Consider the following 24,519-nt stretch of genomic DNA (forward strand, 5'->3'; position numbering starts at 1 on the left):
GACGTTGATTGAACATTGATGTCGAAAGTGATGATTTGGTTCTCTCTCAGGTGTGTATATTTTAATTGAAATAGACTCGCGTTACGCTTATTGATGTTTTGAGGTCTTCAAGATACAACTATGTGGGCATGAACCCTTTTTAGGCCAAATGTAAAAAATAAATCTATTTATTTTTCCATATTAACATTTATCTTCAATCAGTAGACATATATTTCCATATTTACATTTATCTTCAATCAGTAGACATATTTTTCCATATTTACATTTATCTTCAATCAGTAGACATATTTTTCCATATTTACAATTTATCTTCAATCAGTAGACATATTTTTCCATATTTACATTTATCTTCAATCAGTAGACATATCAAGTCTCAAATATCCATCACTAGTAGCACGATTTCAGTCTGAAACGGTCATTTTGGTCTGATCACATCTAGATTGACTGGATTTACCGCTAGAAAAAATCGTCAAGATATTTCAGATAGTTAAGTCGCCGTTCAGATCGATAGCCTCATCAGGTAAATCAGTTCGTTAAGGCGTGTCAAGACGGAAAAGACTGAATCGTCTAGCGGGTTGTTTAGACCCGTTAAGACCGTGTCAGACCAAAACAGACCATGGATACAAAAGAACGTTCAAAATTTTCAGACCCTGTTTTGATCCGTTCAGTATACCGGTTTGATACCACGAGTTGCGCCCCTTCTACTCGATAATGCATTTTAGATTAATACATGTATATATGTATTTTATTATTAGAATTTGAAGTATATTTTGATTAATTAAAAAAAAAAAAAGATTAAATCTTGTGTCAATTCTTTATTTCTTTTCTTGTTTTGTTAAAAACTATTAAATTATTCTTCTATATAATTTATATATGTTGTTTATTTTTTAATAAATGTTAGTTTATATAAATATATATTGATAGTTAAATGCAAGGACGTACGTTAATTGTATACACACCAGAATGTATGCCATAAATTTAACCTTGAAATGTTGTGAACACCGGTAAAAATGTTTTTTTGTATTTGAAGATTAGTAACGGAAAATCCTAAACGTAACCTAAAAAAGTTAAGGAGATGTGGTATGATTGCCAATGAGACAATCCACAGAAATGCAGCGGAGGCAAATTAACACAGTCATGCATATTTTTGTTTTATGCATGACAGTTTCTTTAATTCGTTTTCTGTTGATATATGTTCTAGTTTACCGTTGAAGCTGTTGCTTTTTTGGTATGTTTATTTTTTTTTCGTGCGAGTTACTCTATTAAAGTTGGAAAAAAATATTCCCGACATTCGGAAATTCGAAAAAAGACTTCCCGGATCCCGAAACCTGATCATATACTGCATTCAGTCTCTGTCGGGACGGTGTTAAAATATCACCGTATAAAAATTTTCATTCAAACAATATATCCTTATAATATTTATTTTCTTATCCATATAATATGTATATAGTACTTTGTATATACTTTGTATATATATATATATATATATATATATATATGTATATATATATATACAACTCGTCTAAACATCAACCCAACAATGTTAGATCTGTAAATTTGCTTTCGCAAATGTATATATATATATATATATATATGGCGTTGATTTGAAATAAAATCTGTTTTAGTTAAAACGGTCGAGTTCAATGGCACGTGCTAGTAATCAACCGGGTCAACAGGTAACAAAATCAATGATCCATAACGTAAGCAAGTACATGCCTATTATATTTTACAATATTGCTCTCATCATCATTCTTGATAAAAAGGTCTAAACTTTAATAAAGAATGAATGAACACGTATTAGTGATGTCTGACCTTCAGTTTTTAATATAAATTAATGCTTATGTTTTTTTTATATTGAGCAAAGTAACGAATGTGAATCTATTAAACGTTAAAGTTCTTACAATATCATATACCAAAAGACCATGCAAAATATTTGAGCGCCGCATGTAAAACCATTAAAAAAACATGTACTGTTAGGAAGTTTGTTTAGTATTCAAAAGAAACGTTTCGCTTCTCTATATAGTTTAGAGAGTATTCCTTTAAATTGTGTCAGTTATATAAAGTAGTGTGTATTTGTATTCTATTTATTCATCTAAATGTATCATTATAATATACATTTTGTATTTCACAACTATATATACTATAAGTTGTAGTGTGATTGATTGTTGTTTAAAGTCCAGTGGCAAATACTTCATGGATGTTCAGGACCAGCTGTAAGTTTATGACATGTATGGAACTCACCGGTGTAGTTTTCACGTGTTATAATAGATAAAAGAATAATTAATTTTTAAGATATCGAAACATGAAGGAGGCAAGGCGCATGGATTACCCGCACTTATCAGTTCTTTTCTCTTTTTTGTCTTAAAAAAAAAAAAAAAAAAAACGATTTTTTTTTATATGTTTATATAATTTACGATAACTGTGGTGTATACGTGCTGTCAGACGAAAGATACATATGTGCCCTCTAAATATCTTTTTTTACTATGGATTGTTTGCTTTCGTATTGACGTTTAACACACAACTTTAATTACTGACTGGATGTATGTAGAAATTCAAACGTACTGGAGAATGAAGGATGCAAATCCAAGCTTTGAATTAAAAAGGTCATTAAATTTGCCACACAAATAAAAGAACAAGTGTAAGTGTTGGAATGACATATACAATATATCAACATGTGCATTGTCGGAGAATTTAATTTTGATTTTACTTTGGTAACTGGACAAAATTGAAGAGAGGCAGCCCAATCTTTTCTCCTTCTTGTTACGAGTACAAATAGATTTTATTTGCTTTATAGACATCGAATAGAATTCAGGGCATAACATTATGGAATATGATTTTCAAAATATACAATTTAATACCAATAACATGTAACAAATACATTGTTTTTATATATATATATATAAAAGTAATTTTTGATCATCAGTGCAAGCAGTAGCGTTTGTTTGATTTTAAAACACGAATCGATCTATACTATTTAAAATTACAATACGCAAGCTGAAACCGTACCAAGTGATTATTATTTTTGCACACGACATCTAGGCTGTCGTCCCACCTCTAACCGTAGACGGTTCTCTTGGTGGGGATATTGTGCATTCAACCGTGGATATGATAAAATATATCTGTAATAAACAAAATTGTAATGTTTTGATTGTGTAATGTCTTAATTTTTAAGGGTACGCGGGTTCGGTATTAAGCGGGACAATTGGTATGAACACATTTCGATATACGTGTAAATTATATTAAAAGAAGCTTTCAAACGCAGTTATTTTCGAGGATATTTAAAGATACAAATAAAAAAATCCTTTTTATGTTTTTGAATTAGGCTTTTAATTTCCATTCCTAATTATATATCATTGTAGAAAAAATTTATTTTATACATTTAAAGTACATGTAATTCTTTATGCTAGCTAGTCCATGAATAAAATTGCATAAATCACAAAAACACATTCGGGAATAGCAAGAAAGTTTATCAAAAAAGTAGTGGGAACTTTACTGTTTTTTTTTATCATATATATTTCTGATAGTTTTCCCGACCTATTCACCTATTTTCAAACTTGAAAAGGGACCTCTTTCAGCGGCACGAGCCTGGAACATGTACACATGACAGTTGTAAGTAACAGCTATATAAATATACAAGAGAAGATGTGGTATGATTGCGAATGAGACAACTGTCCACAAGAGACCAAAATTACACAGACATTAACAACTATATGTCACCGTACGGCCGTCAACAATGAGCAAAGCACATACCGCATAGTCAGCTATAAAATGCATTTCAAAGATACTATAATTAGAATAAAAGGTTAACGTACTTACAAAATATGTCATCTTAAAGAATGTGATTTCACAAATAAATTATTTTCAAATTCGCAGTCCAAGTCAACCTAAAATCGGTTACACACATTTTTAATGTTATAAATCCATTCCAACAATATCATTTTAAACACACACTAGCTTGCCTTTTCATTAATTTGAATAATACAAATTCAGCTAAATTTTGTTTATTCCCATCAACAGAGAAATCTCACACTCATCCCAGACGTTAATAATACTCATGCACTTCAATTTTGATAAACAATTTATTGATACGGATGACAACGCTTTAACATACGGTTACATTAGGGTTAAAAAAAATGTGAACTTGTTTTTAATTGAATTCAAAGATAGATTAAACGGTAGCTTTAGGCAGCAACCATTTGATTTTCTGGGGGTGGAAAGGGGGGGGGCTATGTTTTTTTTTGGGAAAAAAAGTTTGTTTCGAGTTTTGGAAAAAAATAAATTTGTTTTTGACTCTGAGAAAAAAAATGTTTGTTTTACCCTCAGCTGACACTATATGTAATGCTAATATTGAAAGAAAAAAAATTTGTCGCCAAAAAAAATGTTTGGAAAAAAAATCTCCCCCCCCCCCCCCAAGAAAATCAAATGGTTGCTGCCTTAATAGTGAAATGAACTATTTTTTTGAAGACTCGCCTAAATGTATGTTGCATAGATGTATTAGATCATGCTGTAAATTATATTTATAAAACCATTTATTTGTAAATACCGCATAAATCAGTATGTTCACTGTTTGAATATAGAAACTTGTCGATTTTATAATATTGAGAGATATCCGAGATTTTGTAATATGGTGTGATAAACAAGTAATTGAAGATGAATATCATTTTATTTGAGTATGTGAAAAGTATAATGAACTTCGAAAGAAATTTATCAAACCATATTGTTGGAGAAAACCGTCGAATCTTAAACTTTTTAGACGATCAATGCATTTGAAAGGGGGCATATATATACAGTTGGAACTCGCCCCTTTTTTATGCTCGGTTGGGACCCCCTTTTAAAGTGGTTGGGTTCTCACCAGTATCTGTTCATAATGTAAAGGAACTAACCAATTAAAGGGAAGTTTTTATTTCTGACTGAGAAGGTACGAAATTAAATTCATTCATTAATGCTAAAAATCCATTTGATCCTATTCTGCTGTACTGTTATAATGGTATACCTATACTTATATGATTATTTGACTAATTGTTTAAATGTAAATATGTTTCACTGATGTAATTGAATATTTGTAATAATTGTTTTCTGTAAGTTGTATTGCTTACGAATAAAAGATTATATTATTAATAAAAGAAATATTAAAACTTTCCTTTTTTGATTGGATGACCATGCAGTGGTGTTGCAACGCCAAGGAACTGGTAATAGAAAGCTATTTTGATTTGATACATATGACAATGAATCTTAACAAAAGGTTCTATAAATTCAATTGTGAAAAAAAATCACAATACCGTGCATTAACTCAACAACCGTCCATCGACAAATATTACTCGATATTCATTGAAATGATAACAAGTAAACAGTTATTGTAAAAGCAGAGCAGTCTTAAATTCTAATAGTTTTGTCAAAAATGATTCAAAGTTTTACCGATGCAACGATATATTATATATTTTGAGTTGAAATGGCCTAGCGGTAGTCTGATCACTTCGAATCTAACACGCTTAATCTTTCCTGGGCATTCGTAAAGTTTTTAAACTAAAATAAGATCTTTATTATTAGTTATCAAAACATATGTTATATGTAAGCTATCTATTATAAATCTACGAGGAGTTTCAAGAAAAATGGGGGGGGGGGCATTGAAGTCTAACTTTATATATGTAAAAAAAAATAAAAAAAGATCGAGATGTGGTATTGATTGCCAATGAGACAACTCTCCAAAAGCATGAAAAGAGATTAACTTCATAAAGTTATAATAACTAACCCCTTTCAAGACAGACTTTGTCATTTCTGCGGCTCAAGAGATATCTGTGACGAATATCATTATATCATGACATGTTAAGTGTTGGATGTAGCTACAGATAGACAGACATTTTATACTGGAATATTGCTGCAAATTTTATATCAAAGGAATCGCTTTCACATTCTATACTATTATGTACTATATTAATACACACTTAATCATTTTTTTAAAGTTCAAACTCTGAATTGAGAAAAATTCAAAGGAAAGGCAAAAAAAAATGTAAGAAAAAATATACTGAAATTAAAGGGAACTATATTTGTGAACGAAAATTGACAACGAAAATTGAAGGGGGATAATTGTGTTCCCGGACCAGTACTAACAACACAATTCATAAACAAAAATAAGATAATCCGATCAATTTTGTTGATTCAGGGACTTTCCTGCTTGGTTGGATAATTCACGGCTCAGTAATTGGTGTCATTTTTTCAAAAGAATTAACAAATCTATCTTAGTTCGATTTCAAATTCTACCAAAATTTAACTCTTAGATAAGCAGCGTGTACCAAATATATGCATCCATCCTGCAAATACGATGAATATGAAGGATCCTGAGTGCACATTGTATGTCCTGAGTGCACTCAGGAGGTCATTAGCGGTATTCAGACGTACCCCAAATAAAAGATTGGATTTTTTTCAAACTTAGCGCACATGCAATGCACCACCTCTTCGGAGTCCTCCAAAAAGGTAAAATTCACTGGTATTTGTATATCTGGTGTATGAAATTCATTGTGTATATGTTCCAGACCATATGAGTATTTGGACCGTACGCGTACGGTCCGGACCGTATACGTATACTCGTACGGTCCGACCATACGCGTACGGTCGGACCGTATGAGTATACGCGTATGGTCCAGTACGAGCTGACCATACATGTTATTAGATCATATGGGTTAAATTTCAAAAAATTAACATTAATCACAATCTTTATTTTCAGATTTACTAATTTAATATTATTACAATTACACGGATAAAATGAACAAATGAACAATTGAAATAAAATATTTGTTTAATTGTATATCTTAATCCTAATTTTGGTACTCTCAACCAATGTTACACTTGCTACCACAAGTAACGTACTAATATTTTTTCATTTACATTTTTGCAGTTCTGTATGTTCCTTAGCAAAAATATTTTTTGGTAAAGTTGCTAAATATTCTAAAACAATTGTCCTCCCACATTATATTTAATTCCGATATTTTCAATTTTAGTGATCATAATTCAATTATTTTACTGAGTGATCGACATGTTTTAAAATACAAGAGATTAACAGATTCACTTAGCGTGAATTTTTTAAATCATTAAAATATATAGTTTTTTTTTTTCAATTATAAAATTAAACTTTTTTTATATCTATTTGAGAGTTAAGTTATATTGATCAGTTATATGGATCTAATTAACTTTGTCATTCAATTGTTTATGAATTATACTTTGACCTCATGTTACACATTTATGTGTCTGAGCGTTATCAATAAATCTTGAATCTTGACAACTTCTTAATATTAGTCAGACCGTACGCGTACGGTCCGACCGTATGAGTATTTTGAAAAAGTACGCATACGGTCCAGACCGTACGCGTACGGCCCAAATACTCATACGGTCTGGAACATATATTACTAGTTCCATCTACAATATACGGCAATGACACGGCCGGGTATTGTAAAGCTATTGAGGGACTTTTAATGTCAAATTCATATCCCTGGGCGAAGAAATTACCGGTTTGTGAAAACACTGTGTGAACGGCTTATTCTCATTTCGCCTTAGTTGTCAAAATATATATATATAATTAATCCCAGTTTGCCTTAGTACAAATTTTTAGGTACACAAGAATTAACTAAGGTGAAATGGGAGCTTCTGTAAACAATGTAATTAAGTTAACTTTTGTTAGTATTGCAATAAGTTGATATTTGTTATTTTTAACCCATTTTGATGTCAAATTCTACCATGAAATACTTTTTAAAGGAAAGATATTTTTTTTAATTTTTGGGGTCGCACTTTTTATAGTTACTCTTTTTTTTCTGAAAGTGTTTTTTTTTTTACTCATGTGTTATATTTTGTAAATAAAGTCTTATTAGAGATTTATATTTTAATGAATAAATACAGACAAATATCATACAAGTTCAAGGCACTGATATACACATATGAATGTTCAATGTTCATCAAGTTTCCAAGTTAGAGGATGTAAGATGCAGCATTACCATACTGAATATTATTAGTGACACAGTGTGCTAGTGACCTAATACGGTATATATGGGGTCAGTAAATTCCATATGGGGTGCCAGCCCTCTAAATGCTTATTTGTCCTTCTGTCTGGTGGTGGTTCCAAGTTGGTTGTGGGTATCTGCCATCTCTTCATATCACAATTATACGTTAACTTGGTGCAGGTATTAGTTTGTGATGCGTTGGTTAAGTATTTGGTAAACGTGATTGCAGTTTTGTCTGATAGAGTACTAATCTCCTGCTTTCGAATACCATGACTTATAATAGTGTGGTTTTGGTCTTTCACGCTGTCAGACCTTTTGTGTAGACACCTGTTTCTTGTTGAAGACTAAACATGCGCTCTTGATTCATTTATGATTTTTTGTCGTTTGGTTGCTGTCAAATTGAAACATATCCCACATCTCCTATAGTATGTGTTCCGTTTGATTAAAAAAGGTAATTATAAAGAGATAGATTATTTAAATTCCAACGATCACAAATCTAATCTAAATCCGATTTCAATTATTTCGTAAAATACGTTTTTTGACAGACATTACCTTTATCTGATTATCATAATATTCCCAGTTTAAGGAAAAGAAAAGACATTTTTTCTATATATTTTTTTACAAAGTTGCTAATGGTTTAATTATGTCGTAATTTGCTAGGTCAGTGTCGGACTCCGGGCGACATAGCGTACACTTTCCTTTTACTTTTTAGCGTTATTAATATCGTAATTTTTGTATCCTTGCTATCCTTGCTAAATCTTCTACTGTATATCACAGCTAGTGAATAAGTCTAAATGTCCGTACAGTGTATAGTAAGATCTTTTTTCCACACATGGACATTTCATTAGTATAGAAAGTTCGCTATAGTGTTCCATCATGGTCTTAGTGCAGTTTCGAGAGCTTATAGTGCACCGAGGCGGCCTAGGTTATTTTTAGACGCACCGTAAAGTCCTAGTCACACCATTGCAACAACGTCCTGTTTTGATAAATTTGTTAAAATGCTGGGACCATGATACTAATAGTATAATATTTCCCTTTTAAATAGTAATTGTTATGAATGATAATATTTTACATGTATGCTGTCTAATTTTTTAAATAGTTATTTGGTTAATATGGTGTCTCGTAAGTCATTTTTGGACAGGATATTTTTGTTTTATAGTGTATGTTTATTCTGCACGAATAATTTTTATCGCTATCATTATAAAAAACTAGACCATGTGAACCGTATGAGATCGCACACAAGACAGCTGATTGGATAAATGGGATGAATTGTTACGCCTACATAAAACTGATATCCAATCGAATGCCAGCAGACACCTGTCAGTAAAAACAAATTGTAAGCGTGGATGGTTAGAGATTTATTTGTGTATTCGATATTTGAAAAATAAGTTAGATAGTCACTATTCGTTTTCCCTTTTTTCAGCCGGATTTCAATAACTGTGTTTACACTTTCTTAATTAACAGAAAGGTATTTAAATAGAAGCGCACCACATGTAACAGAGATTTACAAGCATTTAATATAGCGACTTGTGTTTTCCGGAACGTCCTATTTTCAATTATTCACAGACTTTTGCAATAATATTAAACCTTTATTTTTTACCTTCAAAAACTGCTCAAACTTTTATTCTCAGACTAGACAGCATGAAAGACATAAACACTTTTATAAGTCAGTGTACACACGGTGTTTTCCAAACTTGGTAATTTCTTCGCCCAGGGATATGAATTTGACATTAAAAGTCCCTCAAAGCTTTACAATACCCGGTCGTGTCATTTCCGTATATTGTAGATGGAACGAGTGATATACATACACCAGACATACATGTTCCCTTACAGGTAAATTTTACCTTTTTGGAGGACTCCTAAGTGGGGATGCGTTGCATGTGTGCTAATCTAAAAAAAATCCAATCTTTTATTTTTCTAAACTGCGTTACATGCAAATGCGAAATAATTAGTGTTGTTTGTTCAGTCCAATTTATTTATAAATATTAATTTATTCTTTTGAATAAAAAAAACTACGCATGTAAACTTCAATGAATACAATAGTATTTAATACTAGTAGCCTAAATGTAAAACAATGCAGCAAGATTTGAGGTTGAAGCGGCTCGATAAAAACGTGAATAGATGAGAAATTGTCATCATTCTTCTAATTAATTACAAAGTATTTTGTGAGAACAAATACTTACATTTTAGTGATGGTGATTCATTGTTGTTTGCCTCAGTCACCTCCAGTGGCAAATATTTCATTCGTGTTCATAACGAGAACACAAGTTTTAAATATAATAGGAAGCACTTCAAATAGTCGTTCGACAATAAGATTAAAAGTATACTTGAAATACGGTAACCACTGAATAATGAGAGAAGATTTAATAAGGATAGAAATTTAGCCTTGCAACAGCTCGCTACAGTGGGACCACTAACATCATTGAGGAAGAGTTTTCAATTTGCAGAGAGCGATGGTCCTCTCAATCTACTCTGATGTCGGCCATCTCTATTCATACGTGTAGATACCAACATCACATAACGGTATCTAATTTAGATAAGATCATGACTTTAAAATCGCATTAGTAACGGTGATAATTCTGTTAAACTGTATTGTTTATTATGCTCGAGTTTTTGGTATGACCATGGAAGTATTATATTGACGTCCATATAATACTTCCATGGTATGACTATGCGACCTCTCTCCTGGTTGGTCTCGTGAGAATAAGTTCACCTCAACAGCGAGAGGACTTTAGTCCGAATCCCAAACGGGTCTAACAAAGAGTTTTTTTCTTTCTTTCGAACTGTTAGCTTGTGAACTTACACGTTAAAAACTCATCTCAGTGTGTCGGTCTAGTACAAAGCAGGCTTAATTTTCATATTATATTTCCATATTATAGTTTTGGCCTGAATCTACTGATTTATATCACACCTGCTATAATTTTCAACGATCGAAATAAAAAAAAATGGTACGTGAAATATTTCAAGGAACACTTGCATTTTTGTCTAAAAAAAATCACTGCTCCCGTATTATTTAGTCTTGTTGCGGTTTAGGCTTTTTATTCTGTATAGGTTTCTTTCTATAACAAAAATCTGTGTGTTGACTCTTAATGTTTTGATTGATATGTGTCGTTGGGTTGATGTCGTATTAATGTATACCTTTAAAATTGTTTTCAAAACCAAATGATTGATTGGGTATAGAAATATTCACATCTCCCGTTCGACAATATATCTTTGCTAAAATTGGGTGCGGACGTTTGGTTGTTCGGTTGTATAAATAAGCAGCGGCATTTGGTCGAAAAAAAATTAGTCTATGCATGGTGTAGTGAGAGTTTCGCGCTATCTATACGTTAAAAAAAATTGAATAAATCGTTGAAGGGATATACGAACTTTGATTGAAATTTCTAAAAAACGAAAAAGGTCACCTGAATCTCCAAGTAAGCCAGTCGCATGGTTGTCAACTTGAATTTAACACTTTAGAAGAAACGAAACGGCCAAAATAAGTTAAGTCTTATTATAAATTGTTGCCAACTTTTTCGTCCGTTTTTGCTTTTATGACAACTTTACCAGATATATATATATAAAGATTTGACAGTAATTGTTTCACCAAAACGAGCTCAACTACATGTCGTTGTTTTACGCTTCAACATAAATGCATATGTATGTATACAATGTAGACGGTTTTCTGTTCTACTGCCCTGGTCCTAGATTGGCTGTATTCAATCTAACCCCTGACATGGACTACTTTATTAAATGTTTACAAACAAATAAATGCAAAGAGAAAGATTCGGAAAGAAATTCTAAAATTTACGCTAAAAAATAAAATACACAAAAATGGAAACAGTTTTAGACAATTATCATTTGAGAACTATATATAATTAGCATGCATCACTAAATGAAACTGATAAATTGATTGCTCCCTTAATGTCCAGTGGCAAATATATCACGCATATTCATGACGAGATGCGAAATGGATCGACCTGAAGCAAATGATTGATACATCACCAAGACAGTGAGTTCGCTGAGGTAAAACGTATGCCGTACTAGAATGCTGTATGGATTTTGCTCATTGTTAAAGGCTGTACAGTGACCTTTGAACGACTTTGACCCCCCCCCCCCCCTTGCACAGCTATAGAAAAACAGTACATTAAGGGGTGTTACACAGACTCTTTTTCGATGATACACAGACTCTTCTTAATTGTTACACGGACACTTTTTATGAATAGAATCACTCGTGCATGATCAGTGAGTTCATGGGCACTTTAATTTTCAATTAGATTTGAACTTTTTGGTTCACCGACTTATTTCCTGTCTTTTTATTGGATAAAATATTTACGTTAGCATCAATATCTATTTTCCGAAACATTTCCAGTAAAATACTATTCATATTAGTACACCAAGGGATTAGACATTTAACTTCAAGGGAGGGGGGGAGGGTATGGTATAATAAATCAAATTGTCATCACTGTTGGGTTTTTCGTCTGAATATTTTACATTAACTGTGTCAGATGCCTCATTACAGGCTGAACCTTTTATAGGGTGCTCATTATAAAGTTTTAGTTTTTGGTCATTGTTGAAGGGTGTGCAGTGACCTATTATATAGTGACTAACAAGTAAATCACTTGGTCTACATGGTTTAAATGGTTGATAGTCGTCTCACCATATCTCCTTAGGCCAAAATAAAAATTGTTTGTTTCCCCTCCCCACACCCAGGTAAAAAATAAGCCACCTGGGATGGGAAACAGACATTCTTTTAAATGTGGACTTATTCATGATCTTTTTATTGAAATTCTGAAATAAGAAGATTTTACTAGTCTATAAGTATCACATAAACTTTACATTATCAATAATCCATTAAAATGAAGTCCAGTCAAAATAACCATGCCAGACAGATATAGGACAGATAATTTCATGAATTTCATGAATTTTTGAATTTCACAGTTCTTCCATACCCCAAATTTATGGTTAAACGTTTATAGTAACCATAGAAACAGAGAAAAAGACTAAACATAAAAACCATGAAAATGGTGTCATTGTCAGATGAAATAAGCCATTCAAAAATGTCAAACATGTACAACTTACATTTATTCCATAATTATGCCAAAAGTAGTGATCCTATACATGTACAATGTAGCTTATAGCTTATGAGAAACATTGATGACCTTCGGCTATTGTCTGCTCTGAAGTTGGGTTGTTGTCTTTTTTGGCACATTCCCCATTCCCAGTGTCAATTTTATTAGCATGATTAGGAAGTATAAACTGAGAAACAAACCTAACCATGTTAACATTGTATCAAACTGAAATAACCTTAATCACTTAAATTATCCATGAAGGTCAAGGTCAGGTCAACCCAACCTGATAGACAAGTAGATCTTTCAAGATACTCATATACAATAAAATGTATCCAATTACATATATAAAATATACAGTATAAAAGAGCATTTCATTGATTAAGTAACAGTATATTTTACATGCAGTCATTGAACCATGAAAATGGGGTCAGGTGCAATGTACATATAATGGCAAACTGAAACATCATAACATATTAATTACCTACTAGCATCTGAATACAAGACAAGAAACATCCAGCTCTTTTAGCTTTTAAAATGTAAAGCTCTATAAAATAGCTTACATCATCACCCCAAGACTGTAATACAAATTTCTTGTATACAACCAACTTTCATGACTTTTGTGTAAGGCGAGACAAAATAAAATGATACTTTGAAGTACATGTATTGTTTAATATGTTTGACTACTATTATAAAATGCCAGTTTCAGAATGAACAGTAATTTAGAAGATTATTAAAATACATGTAGATACATTCAGACTATTATAACTATACAGCAAGCTGTCATTCGACTCTAACCAACAACCATGCCAGGGCTGTAAACTAAAGCTTGTCTAGGTTGGTAAAAACTTCCATCATCATGCATATATATGACACTAACCAATAGTGATGGACCGTGACAGACCCTCATGGAAAGTAAAGGAGGTTTAACACTCCCTGGTGGTACATGTAGCCTACAATAGCAATGGCAGCATAGAAACTCTTATTATATCCAAATTCTTATTTCAAATGAATAATTATCCAAGGTGAATCAGATGATGTATGATCATGATGCTGCACGTTTAGTATTGACAATGATTGATATTCACTGAAACTAGAAATTTCCATTATTCCAATTTTCTATTCTTAATGATATAACTATCCAAGATAATCATGGAATTAAGATATATGATGCACTACTAATATTCCTAGAAAACTTTAAATTCTCTTTATTTCAAATTGTTAATATTACTTATTTCAAATATATATATATATATATATCAAAGGTATGCTCTGTCACCAAGTAATGTAGTATATTGTATTTCCTACATTTTTTCTATGAATTGTAAGTTTGCTATTTGTTCAATTCACAATTCTCTTTTTGTCCAATCAGATCATCCCATCAACTGTACATCATGACATAATGCTGTTAGCTCTATAAACGTTATTTCCAAACCAATAAGTAACACAAAATTATGAATGAATCCACCATTTCACAATTTATAGCTACAGGTACAAATGAGGTACCATATGAGAGTAACTTAGTGACACTATATATTTCCCATATATACATTGATATACATGATATATGCCGCTTCATAATCTGGCTGGGAATCATGCTCAAACCAATGTGATATCTTATCTACAAAAAAAAACATACATTAAGAATAAAGTATTTATTATATATAAACTTGTATAATTTATCTACAAGAAAAACTAGCAATCATAATTTGCTTGACAACAAAGTTTAATGATGTAAAGAAATGAATTTATGACTTATACAATTTAATTGATAAGTCCCTTATGAGAAGAAGAATAAAACCCTTTTTTGAGGTTCTATTTCTAAAACAAAATGTTCTCTCTTTCTACATCAATGTTTTCTTAGGTGTATACTTCATTGAAGGGTTACTGTCTAATAGAGGCTATAGCATTGTATAGCACTATACTTGTTGTGATCAATTTATAATACTTTTTTATTTTAAAATAGAATTTGTTGAATATTACTACCAACGTGACATGGTGACAAAGCAAATAGTATTTATAAGATTCTTCTTCTTCTTTATAATCCATCAACATACTGATGATAACGTGTCCGGCACTTATTTACAGTAACTATGCCGCGCATGCGTGGGATCTAATTTTTATTTAGTCATGACAGTCATGACAGTGAATAATAATTAATATACAAAAGATAAAAATAAAAATTTCAACATAATTTCTTTTTCTTGTTATAACATATATTTAAGTTCTACAAAATTTAGAGCATAACAAATCATTTATAACAAAATAATGAATCATACCCGGTAAAATCTTAAATTTCTTATCACAAAAGATGAAAAGTGTTAAAAATTGTTGTTAAGGACGCAATGTCGTCTCATCATTTGGAATCAGGCATGTCAGGGCACAATATCAATATACTCTTTTTTTTGCCCCGGGCAATTTTGAGGTTATTGCATATATATAAACCCAAGCCTTGAACATGTTGAAGGTATTCATAACACATATGTGACAAATTATAATTATTGTACATCACCCACCAGTGGCTATATAAATAGGTATATCATCGTCGTAACTAGTCTGAGATTACTCTGACGTCCAAACGGCTGTTTTGCCAGACAAGCTTGTCTCGGACTACATCGTAACATGTGAAGATTGGTCGGTTATTGGTTAATAAAAAAAAGTGACAAATATTTCATGCAAATTTAGGACGTGACAGTTATCAATACATTAACATACAATATATAGGATTACTCGATCAGGGGTTTAGGTCTTGTAACTGTTGTTGTATAGGCCATCCCGCACAACCATACCATTGTGAATACCCCACATGTCAATTCATGTTAGGCAATAAACAGGGGTGGATCCCGCCATTTTTAAAAGGAGGTCTAAACCATACTAGTTTATATGTAACTTTTTAAATCATGCATTGATCTTCCAAAAAACATGAAAAAGGGGGGGGGGGGGGGTCCAATCACAGGAACAATTTTTTAACAAGCCCAAATTCTTACTTTGCCTTTGAACAGGCTACTATCCAAGAGTGTGGAGTATTGGAACGTCGATTCATACCTGTCTGCACAAATTTAACAAATGTGAACATTTTTCCTTCAAATTCTTGGGTGATGATCCATGATCAATGATTATTCTGATAGACATGTATTAAAATATTCATTTCTACTCACCAATTGCAATTTCCAGCTCAGCTTATATTGTACTATAGTTTCCTTCTACCATGTCAACGATTTTATGTAAAATAAGTTAGCTATTAGAAGCGCTGACACTGCCGACACACATGCGACATGAATGCAACAAAAATAAAGAGGGTACGGTAACGTTAAATCGTTTACGGGCGAAGAATTATTTTCCGTTTTTAATTAAACTTGTCAGATTTGATTAATTATCGTCGAAAAATGTCCCTAATGGATAGTCATTCAAATTAAACCAGCTTTATCATGCTGTATGCATGTAATATATATGTAACCTGGTCTTTGAATGTACTTTAAGTACAGTGTCTGACGTATTTATAAACATTTTCTTGATTATTTATCCTATTTTAAATATAAATTTGAATAAATTTATAAGCCTTTTTCTGCTATAATATTCAAACTTTATTTTTTAACGAAGGCTTCTGGTATGTAGTTTTTTTTACAAAAGGCTCTCGAATTATAGACACATTAAAAAATAAAGATGGAAAGTCAAACGCATGAGTCTGGCAAAAATAAAGTTAACGGACAATGTCATGACAATAAACAGAAAACGATAAAAGACAGAGTTATATATATATATTTTTTTCCCTGCCTCAAATTTACTCAAATGCAATTTATATAGGTAACATAAAAGATAAATGATAATGCATTCATTTACAATATTTAAAAATAGTTACATCTTAAATTTAATTTAACATATTAAGATCACGTTTTCAAGTGTTCACGGCCGACATCCGTTATTATTAAATAAGGGTGTAAAAATGAATGACAAATTCTTCACCACGTACGGCAGTCTGTAATTGCATATAAAACGTATTGCAATCACTTGTAAACCATTAAATACAAATGTTCAGGTGCTTATATTCAATAATCAAATATTATTTCGGCAATCTGTTGATTTTTTTTAGTCAATTCGCGGCGATTTGTGCAGCAGTATGACTTTGAGCTACTTTTTTTTATTTATATAATTATAAAACAGTGTTAAATAATTAAATAGGAAGAAGTTAGAATTAAAATTGAATATTTGTTTTATTTAAATAACATGATTAAGGGGACGTGGTAGACTTTCAGTTAAAAAAAATCGTCTTCTTTCACAGTTTTATTTTATTCTTGAAAGGGGAGCAACCCCTGATAAATAATGGGAAAGTTTCACTCGTTTTGTGTCCAAATTATTAAAATCTGAACACGACTGGACACGGTCTGACAACATCTTGACGTCAGTTTGTATCCATGGTCTGTTTTGGTCTGACACGGTCTTAACGGATCTAAACAGCTCGCTAGAAGATACAGTCTTAAATATCTTGACATGCCTTAACGGGACTAATTTACCTAATGAGACTATCGATCCGAATGGAGACTGAACGATCTGACAAATCTTGACGTTTTCCTCTAGCGGTAAATCCAGTCAATTAAGATACGATCAGACCAAAATGACCGTTTCAGACTGAAATCGTGCTACTAGTGCATAAACAGTCGATTACAAAACTTTTTCTACTATCCATACGATCTCTCAAGTTAAAAGATGGTGTTTTTGTAACGTTGGGGCCCAAAACGTGGACCTTAATACCTCTGCTTTAAATAGGAAATAGGTATATTTATTGCGGTGATGTAATGTTATTTGTATGCCCTATAGTGGCCCTTAATTTTGGAAAATATTAATTTTTCATTCTTTAAAAAGGATTTTTACTGTTTTGCAGGTTCTTCAAGAAGTCGATGAAGATTTATATCATTAGCAGACGCGTCGTCAAGAATACAGGAGAATATTAGACTGTCACATATTCATCAAAATAATGAACCATTTAATGACACGAGTGTCTTTAAAGATGAGAATGTCGAACTGTAGCGTTTCACAGTATCCGTTTCAGATGAGTAAAGAAAAGCTGATATAGTCTCAAACAAAATCGAAAGTGGTCTATTTGTGTTTTTTAATAAATGAAGAATCGCAAGATCTTAACTGCCGAAATGAACCACCGGCTACAATGTTTCGTGATTGAAGTGCGTAATAAGAAAGTCGAGGAATATTCCCCGAATCACTCTATATAGCATAATATGAACGTGAATGATAATTATTTTCTTGATGACAATAACTTGAGATTTGTTACTTTCAGACGCGTTATTGGTTTTCGGATGAAAGAACTGATATCGGAGGGTTCGTTTTTGGAAAGCCGAATTATGTATCCCTTCGGCATACTGCTTTTTTCAAACTTTTTATGCGTGCGAGGACGAAATGATCACCGAAATCTGTTTTTCCCAAATTGAAATTGCAACTTCACAACTATCACCAACTTTTAGCAAAATTCCATTTCGATATGTCTTGTTCAACTTGGGAATTTTTCGGTTTTATCTTGCAATTAATGAGTAGTCATTTTTGTAGTCGTAATATTTTCCAAAAGAGTGCGACATTTTCTCGAAAATAAAAAAAAAACCTGGTTTTCCAGTTATAATTATTGCCTCGTGTGTAGTAAATCTGAACTGTATTTAAAGTAAAAGCGTAAATAGTTATCGGGTGAAATGTTTGTAATAAGACGACCGTGATAAATTGCCATTATCCAGCGCGAAACAACCCTCTTTGTGAATTTTCTATGTTTTCCGTACTCGCAGATATCACCGTGTAGAACGCCACATGCGGGGTGTCGACTATGTTTGACACGGGGTGTCAATTTCGAAGCGAAGAAAAATTATCAAAGTAAGTTCAAGTATCAAAATTTCTTTATTTAGAACTCTTAGTACCATATAATGTACTGCACGGAAGGAACTGAAACACAATCTATTTCCTGCAAGCAAAATCAGTTGTTTTCATTGCTTTGTTTTCTCAAATACCTCTCCCTAGTTTTCCGTGTTGCAGATTTTGAGGTTCCATATGCAAATTTCTGGATAAAAAACTACTTTAGACGACTTCCCTCTGCATCATTTATATAGAAATGAATTCTTATTATGGAATTTAACCAAAAAACAGCTTCATACTTTAAATTAATTGGTTTAAAAACTAGTTTTTCATCAAAATATAAAGTGTTGCTCGGGGTGTCAGATTTTGCATCTCAAGGGGTAGAGGCTTCTAATAATCAAAGCGCGAAAGCGCTGTAAAGGCAGTTAATTACAGGTTGTGTGTATTTCTAGTCCAGTTATATCATTATCTTCCATAGAACAGAGGTGGTTTGTAGTATTTAAGATTTAGAGTTCTCTTGTACCTAGTTCACCTATATCAATAGTCTACTGTTTACAGTATATTTTCTGTACCTCGCCATGAAATGCATTTTTAAGACGTAAGAACTTTTCCTTTTTAATGTAAATAAAACTATTTTTAATTATTGATTATATACACATATTCAATTACTCCTATCCTATGAAAAATAATTCACAAAGATTGACTAGTCTCCGTTCTGTGTGTATTACTAGAACATCAAGTAACATAATGGTTAATGTACATAGTAACATGTCAACTCTTTTGAAGACAGAACTTTTTTAAAATTCTCCCTACAAGCAAAGTTATTTTTCAGTATAAACATGATAAAGTTATCTACCTGTATTAATGACCTAGAGACTCTCAAGAGCCTGTGTCGCTCACCTTGGACGGTCTATGTGCATATTAAACAACGGACACATATAAAATGACAAAATTGTGTTTTTGATGATGGGGATGTGTTTGTAGATCTTTCTTTACTGAACATTCTTGGTGCTACAATTATCTCTATCTATAATAAACATGGCCCAGTATTTACAGTTGAAAATATTTTTTAAAAATTAACAAAAAATACAAAAATTTATGAAAATTGTTAAAAATTGACTATAAAGGGCAATAACTCTTTAAGGGGTCAACTTAAAGTTTTGGTCATATTGACTTATTTGTAGATCTTACTTTGCAGAACATTATTGCTGTTTACAGTTTATCTCTATCTATAATAATATTAAGTTAAGATAATAACCAAACTCTGCAAAATTTCCTTCAAATTACTAATTTGGGGGCAGCAATCCATCAACGGGTTGTCAGATTTGTCTGAAAATTCCTGGGCAGATAGATCTTCACTGAAGAGACAATTTCACCCTATGTCAGATTTGCTCTAAATGCTTTGGTTTCAGAGTTATAAGCCAAAATCTACATTTTACCTGTATGTTCTATTTTTGGCCATAGTGGCCATCTCGGTTGGTTGACCGGGTCTAACCACACATTTTTTAAATTAGATACCGCAATGATGATTTTGGCTAAGTTTGGTTAAATTTGGCACAGTAGTTTCAGAGAAGATTTTTTGTAAAAGTTTATGGACGACGAAACCAAGTGATGAGTCAGGTCAGGTGAGCTAAAAAGGAGTTTTTAATCAAGGTAACAATGACATCTGGTGGCCATAAAAGCTGTCTCATTAGCATTTTAACCACTTCCCATATTTGCTTTTAAGACAATAGAAGAAAATTATTCAATGCAAAAACAAAACTTACTTGTAAATATGAAATTCTCTTTACAGTATGAGTTTTTCTCATTGTTGGAGATTGTACAGTAGTACAGTCCTGTAACTGCTTATACCCATTTCTTATCCCCTTTAGTTTGATAAACTCACAGAATATCATATATTTATATTGTGCCACATCTCCTTATTTTTATATGCATTACAATAACATGAACAATTGTAATTCAAATCTATATATCAAAGCAAAATGAATTTCACTACTTTCATTCATGCATCCTTTGGAAAAATATAAGTTCTAAAATGACACAATATATGTTTATTTATATAAAAATAATATTTAGTTTTCGACTCTTAACAGGTATAAACAAGAATGTGTCCCCAGTACACAAATGCCCCACTCGCACTATCATTTTCCATGTTCAGTGGACCGTGACATTGGGGTAAAAACTCTAATTTGGCATTAAAATTAAAAAGATCATATCATAGGGAACATGCATACCAAGTTTGAAGTCGATTGGACTTCAACTTCATCAAAAACTACCTTGACCAAAAACTTTAACCTGAAGAGGGACAGACGGACGGACGAACGGACGAACAGACGCACAGACCAGAAAACATAATGCCCCCCTACTATCGTAGGTGGGGCATAAAATTGCACCGCTGTGTCATGATTTGTGAAATCTGTGCTGAAAACATAGGCATTTATGGTGTTTGAGTAATTCCATCTGTGAAGCTCAACATTAGCTCGTCAGTTGGTGGTGGACAGTTATAAATCTTTCCTGCAGGATGAATGTACATCTGTTCAGGAAAACCAATTTCACAAATCAAAACTTTCCTCTAGATTTCTCCTACAATATTCATCCAGTTTAGTTCTTTTGGTTTAACGGGACACCGTCCTGATTTTTAATTTTATAAACCATTCAGTCTCTTGCTTACAAATGGGCATGAAAATAGGATGGGAATGCATGGCAGTAGACAAGTCTCTATAAAGTGGGTATGTGCCCTGAAAAAAGTTTTATAACATTAGCTTTTTTGAAACTTGTGAAAGACTTGTGCAACACACATACCTAAATAACTATAACATAGGTGGAGAGCATCATTCGTGTCAATGTTTTGTTCCTGTTTACATTGTCATTGATATTTTTCAAGAAAGCCCGAGGCATAGCTCATGAATTCATGTCATTACAACCGAAATTTATATAATTACTGCTAAAATAATTATCAGTATAATATATCTCTTGTAGAAAAACCATACAATTGTAGTATTAACCAAAAAATGTCAAACAGATGATATTGAATCGTAATCCCAAAAGTTATGACGTCTTGAATTCACCCCCCTTTTTATTCTAAAACGATAATTGCGGTTGCAAACAGACTTTGGTTTACTTGCATGGCGATTATATAAATAACAGTATATATTTCTTAAAGAAAATAAAGTTTTACCATGAATAGTTTCCTGAACGTAGTCGTTTTCAGTAAAATGTGCCTTGCAAACAACAGCTGATTGATATGGGTTCTACGATTGCATCGCACATGACAATCTACGTTTGAGCCATGGCGTTGATCCAACTTTTCCTTCTTATTAAGTCATTTAGAAATGCAAGTCCTCCTCTTAAATGACACTCAGGTACACACCAACAAGGACTAGGCATCGTTAATTGTGTGATTGTTTTGCAGTGCAAAAACGGAAGTTAAGGACGGAACTGCTGGTCTCACTAATAAGAGACAAGAAGAATTTTAGAGACAAACAGCGACAAGAAGTTTAATTTAGTGACGAAGCGACAATAACTAACAAGGGACAAGCGAATCGTAATTCTCTCACGAGGCTATTCTCATTTGATGTGATAGGGTGAAGCTACACCTATCAAATATGTCCCTATGAAAAAGAAGAATTTCACTGTTAGAAAGGAAATGATATTGCATGGTTTTGATTCAATAAATTCTTTAAAAGGAAATTGAAATTTTTTTGTTTTGATGGCCAATTTTTAGCGTGTGCATAAAATATAATTTTTTTTTATATCTAATAAAAACTAATCCCTTTCTTCTTAATAAAAACATATTTTTATCTATCAATGTACAGTAATATAAAAAAATGTTTTATAACCGCCCCTATAATAAAAAATAATGCATGTTTTTTTTAATATCTATGGGGAATTAGTTGTTGCAATTACATTTTTTTTATTTATGTATAGTCGCTATATAGTCTTCTTGACGCTTCTTCTCGCTAAATTAATTATATTGTCGCTTCTTATCGCTATTTTAATTTTATTGTCGCTTCTTATCACTTTTTGACGCTTCTTGTGTTTAATTAGTGGAACCCTATTCAGGAACGATAATTTCATATTTTACATAACTGAGACCGAAATAACTATAACGTCATACGGCTTCACGTACAGAAATACTTTAAATTGTATATTATGCAATATAATTCACGGTCAGTCGACTTTTAATTATAATATCATGTTATATCAACGAGTGAAATGATTTTAAAATATCTTTAGATCGCAAATAGTACTCGAAATTGAACGGACCTCTTTCCACACGGAATTCGAATATTGATAGTTTGTAATCAGATTGACTGCTTATAATGCAAAAGACACATTAATAAACAGATTTTTAAAACGAACAATACACACTGATCGTTTCTTTATTTCCCAATGTAAATGAACGGAACAAAAACCAATACATACCACAAAAAGTAGAGGAGAAATTTAAACATTTCCGGATCTATTTCTTGCAAAATGACCCCCAGCAAAGATTTGCGTAAGGAAAGATGAACCTCATGACTTGAAAGTCAGGCCTTAAAGCACTGCCTTTAAAAAACGAATACATTTGCAGATAAATCATGTATATCTGTCTTTATCTGATACTTTTAAATACCAACACATCTGCTGTATTATGATAAAATATAAAAAAAAAAAAACTGAAAGAACTTCATTTCGCCTGTGTTTTAGTCATATAAGACATGTGCTTTTGATTTCATAAATAGTAAATATTGACTCAAAATATTTAGTTTTTAAGCTAGAAATTGCTTCCTTTTCCTTTCCAGTCACTGATGTGGCTCAATGCACTGAAACATGGAGAAAAATCATAGAGTAGACCTTCACATAAGATTTTGCCGAAGCCAATGCAAGGTAATTTCATGCTACACAATTTATTTTTACGATATAAAAGTTAAGAAAGTAAAAACAACGATTTCATTAACCTTGGTTAGACAACTGTAAACAGTTTCGATGTGATACTTGCCAGAAGGAATACAAATGTAAGAAGAACCGGTCTCGACACGTGATGACAAAACAGCCCCCTTATTATAAACATTGGAATTGTAGCATGTACAAAGGGAAGACAAAAATACTTGTACAGACATTTGCAGAAAATTCAAGGTCTGGATAAAGTGAAATCAATAAGAATGGCAATAGGATCTACAAGAGGTGAAAAGAATGAACAACCTTCCTATCATGAAGATATTAGGGAGGATGACATCATTTTCGATCTTATAGAAGAGCTTGATTTCAGTGACACATCTCAAACATGCGATGTAGATAAAATTATACCCGACGAAAACAACAATGAATTGCAAGATGATAATATGGGACAACAATTAGATGTATCTGATAGTCAATCATCCATCGAAGAACCACAAGCTGAGCATATGGAGACGGACATCAATAGACAGGAAAACAACATTGAGGCCGTTAGTGTAATAACCGTAAGTGACGACGAGTTTAGTGAAGACACTACTATTGGACGATCAGGAACATATGTTCAAACAATTATAACATCAATGAGGAATAGAACACACTACTTATACACATGTTAATGTCCTGAAACAAGAAAAAATGCTTGTTTGTGATCCCTTTTTTTGCAAGTAATTCCTAAACAGTTTTGAAAACAAACCCCA

The 24,519-nt window shown here is 32.2% G+C and overlaps 2 long non-coding RNA genes across 2 annotated transcripts; both read right to left on the reverse strand.

Annotated features, from left to right (window-relative positions):
• Positions 1 to 13,687: 13,687 nt before the first annotated feature.
• On the reverse strand, positions 13,688 to 16,452 carry LOC139495952 (uncharacterized). Its single transcript, XR_011657510.1, has 2 exons — positions 16,195 to 16,452; positions 13,688 to 14,657 (listed from the first exon to the last, which is right to left on the reverse strand). It is a non-coding gene; the product is annotated as an uncharacterized lncRNA (long non-coding RNA).
• A 3,300-nt stretch (positions 16,453 to 19,752) lies between these two features.
• On the reverse strand, positions 19,753 to 23,441 carry LOC139495957 (uncharacterized). The gene is made up of 2 exons (XR_011657513.1): positions 22,062 to 23,441; positions 19,753 to 21,621 (listed from the first exon to the last, which is right to left on the reverse strand). It is a non-coding gene; the product is annotated as an uncharacterized lncRNA (long non-coding RNA).
• Between the last annotated feature and the right edge of the window lie 1,078 nt (positions 23,442 to 24,519).

Source organism: Mytilus edulis, chromosome 11, assembly GCF_963676685.1.
Source record: "Mytilus edulis chromosome 11, xbMytEdul2.2, whole genome shotgun sequence".
Taxonomy (NCBI): Eukaryota; Metazoa; Mollusca; class Bivalvia; order Mytilida; family Mytilidae; genus Mytilus; species Mytilus edulis.